Here is a 3,836-nt window from a genome sequence, read left to right on the forward strand (position 1 = left end):
CTTTGGGATGCCTTTGCTGAGAGGAGGGCTCCTTTCAGATGGTTGGAGGTGGTGGGGGGTGGGCTTAGAATTTCATTTTTGGTTAACACCAGCTTGACTTTTCCCTTTGGCCTAGTGATTTGGGGGTCCTGAGATTTATTTTCCTTTCACAGAGTCTTCCTGGTCTTTGAGAAGGTGCCTTGAGAGACCTTCCTTCTGCCATCTTTTCCTTGGGGGCCCCGGACCCTATGGCTGTGGTTTGCCCTGGGTGGAAAAGGTACCCATACCCAGGCTGGCCAGAGCCCCTGACACTTGACTGGCTGGGCCCCAGTAGCCCCTTGGGGGCTACTCTCACTACCTGGCCAAGTCACCCACCAGGGTTCAGACTCCCGAAGCACCTGTCCTGGGCTGCGTCCTTCCCTGGAGGCTGCTGAGTTGCCCTGGACTCTCCCCACAGTCACACCACAGTGGGATCCACCCACAACCCCTGCCCTGACACACAGACACTTACTGCCTGGACCAGGTGTGGACAGAGTTCAGGTCGTTTCAGTGATGTCCCTGGCAATTCAGTGGAGATGGCCACAGATCTGTGTGTGTCTGTGTGTGTGCCTATCTGCCTCTGTGTGTGTTTGTATCTCTGTGTGTGCCTGTCTGTATGAGTCTGCATGTATGTGTGCGTGACTGTGTCTGTGAGTGTTGTTTCTCTGTCTTGTCTGTGTTTTTGTGTGCCTGTGCTTGTGTGTGCATATGTCTCTCTGTGTCTGTGTCTCTGTGTGTAGGCACTGTCATACCTTCCTTCCCATGCTAAACATACCGCATCTTGACTCTAGTCCAGCCAGCTTCTCTTGCTACTACACCTTTGCCTCTGTGCTAAGGAATTGGGCGACACACAGACTAAGGTTTTCTAAGGGGTTGTTGGCCTTTGGCTGTGTGTGCTGGAACTAAGGTTTAGGGGAACGTTTCTCTCCCATTTGCTTTTGGCTCTGCACCCCCGTGTATGAGGGGGCAGGAGGGCACTGTGACTGCAGTGCTCCCATGAACCCAGAAGATACATTTTAGCCTGTGGGCACTGAAGACAGGGCCAAGTCTCTACGGCTGTATAATCTTTTAAACTATTTTTGGTACAGGTCAAGCATAAATGTGACAGGTGACACAGACCTCTGCATCCTGCAGGACAAATCTGATGCTGTCTGCTTATTGGAGTGAAATGTTCAGATTTGCATTTCTCCCTTAAAACCCAACAACCTTGTCACTAGAAACCTTGTCACTAGATGTCTGGCCTGATGCAGAAGCCACCAAACCCTCTTGCCAGCTCGGGAGGCTGTCGCAGGATCCAAGGCCCCTTGCTTAATCCTGTTTTCTCTGCTGTGCTGGAAGAAAATCCCATTTCCTGGGAAATTGCCAGAAGAAAAGCTCCATCTTCAGGTTAAAGGAGCTAGAATCACAAGGGGAATCAGTAAACCCAGCCTCAGGCCAGGCCCAGGCTTTGGGGTGAGCGATCTGGTCTTCAAGGCCAAGCGCTTGCTTGCCAGCCTTCTTTCTCCTCCACGCTCTGTCCAGGTTTGGGGCACTGTCTTAGGCCCCTTTGACGTCATCAGCACAGCAGACTCAGAGCAAGGAACAAAACTGCCTGTCCTCTCCAGGGCTGCTGATGCTATCGTCTCGTAGGAAACCCTGAATGAGGTCTGAGCAGGTGAAAAGCCTTCCTGTTTGTCCTCTCAATTAGTCACACTTGGTTCTGAGCCAAGCCGTCTGCTCCCGTGTTAATCCCCGGCCTGGGAGGGCAGGCTGCAGGCGGCAGGACTTGCACAGCCCACTCTCCAGGCTGCGTGGTGGCTTCTCTTCCCCGTCACTTGCAGCCCCTGCCCTGACTCAGTGCACACTTTCTTGTTTCCCAGTCATTCCAGAACATTCAGGTCTGCGCTGCACTTTGTGCTGTTTGGGAGAGGCAGCTCTCACCTCAGAGGGTAGCTGGAGACCTCCTATGTGAGGAGGGCTTGGCATCCTTCTCGGGGTCTGCTGCTTGGAAGGGGGTCACCTCTCCCTCTCCGTGTGCTTGTGGGCGGGGGCAGAGCTCCCGGCCTTGCCTCATGTAGAAGAGATGGTTCCAGGCCACATGGGCCTGAGCTCATCTGCTGCATGGAGTGGCCTGACCACCAAGCAGAGCAGGAGAGGCAGGGGCGGCGCTTGAGCTTAGAGGTTTTTAGGGTTTATGAATGTGCACACCAGGAATAGCAAACAAACCGAAGTTGAAGTTATTCCTGTTTCTTACAAGCCTGCATGTAATACAGTGTCTTTCAGAGGGAATCGATTAAACTGTCTGTTGCACCAGCCTCTGAAGAATGCATTGTACAGAACAGCAGAGCATTCCTTGTGGCTCCCAGACCTGCCACCGGCAGCAGGCCAGGCTGCCCCGCAGCTCCCAGGCCTCTGGGCACACAGCTGTCTTGAGGTGCTCCAGCTCAGGTCGTGGCCATTCAGAGGCAAGAATCAGCAAGCTCCTGTCAGGCTGGGGCACATCCTGAAGCCCCATCAGAGCAGCCCACTGACAGTGGCCTAGGGGTGTGGGCTTGCGTCCTCCAAATGGAGGAGGGGAGCATGGTTTCCCGGCAGCCCAGGTTTCTGGGCCGCCTCCTTCCAGGTGTGACAGTTTTTCATACTGAAAACATCACTCAACTATCAGAGCAGCGTACTGGGGAGAGGCAGGGCTGTGGCCGAGAGCGGAAGTGCTGTGCGACAGTCACAAACAGCTTTCACCTTTGACCTTGGAACATGCGACATGTTTTGGGCCCAGGTTTTCATTTCTCCCTGATTGCATTTAGCTTGGGACATTTCCTTAGCATACCCTGAGCACTCAAGGACAGGACGGGGCTCCTCCTGCGCCATGGCCTTGGGCCTGGGCCTCAAGGCGCGCACTTGTCGGGAGTTCACCTGCTGCTCCCTGGTGGCAGGATGTCTTGAAAGCCTGTTTCTCGGGGGTCTCTGCCATTTACCCGCCTGTCCCCTAGAGAGCACCAACTGGGTGACCGCCTGACAAAGATCTTGCAGAGGCTTTGGTCTGGCATCGTGAGACCTTAGAGCCCTGGGGCCTTTCTCCGCATGACACCGACAGGCCTGTCTCTTACGTAGTGATGGGTCTGGGTCCTGGACACTTCCTACGCCTCCTCGCAGCTTCAGGCCTGGCTTTGCAGCAGCCACCACTGTACGCAGGTGTGACCAACAGCCCCTTTTGCCCTCTCCTGGGCTTCTCAGATAGGGCAGGGTGGGATTTCAGGACTCCACCAGGCCAGCACTCCCATGAGCAGGGCATGTGCTGCCTATTCAACACCCTGGGGAGCAGACAAGCTCCATTTCCCCAGCTCCTCAGAGGGTCCCTGAGGGTCAGCCTCAGTTGCCCATGGAGGTGGCCAACTCAAGAATGCAACTTTGGGGCTGACATTCTCTCCTTCCTGCTCCCCTGGCCATTCTTCTTCCTGGGGGTTGGGAGGCGGGGGTTCTAAAAAACACAACAGGGCTTTCTGCATAGGAGGAACCCTGCCTTGGGCTCTGTTCCGGTGGAACACAGGTCCAGGAGGAAGTCCTATGTTCCTGCCCCAGTGCAGGTCAAAGTGTGTATCCCTGATCATTCTCATACTTGCGACATAATTTACACTTGTAATGCTCGAACAGTGTGAGGAATGAAAGAGTATGCACATGCACCAGCGACCCAGGTCTCCACAGGGCAGCCGCCTCCTCCTCCCCCTACACAGGGCTCTCCAGCTCTCCAGAGGGCAGACCCCTCCTCCTCCCCCTGCAGCGCTCTCCAAAATGCTGGGCACAGCCAGTGTGACAGATCAGTATCAGAACCTCTGTGCTCT

Source organism: Sapajus apella, unplaced genomic scaffold (assembly GCF_009761245.1).
Source record: "Sapajus apella isolate SASKATOON/1434 unplaced genomic scaffold, GSC_monkey_1.0 scaffold8, whole genome shotgun sequence".
Classification (NCBI taxonomy): Eukaryota; Metazoa; Chordata; class Mammalia; order Primates; family Cebidae; genus Sapajus; species Sapajus apella.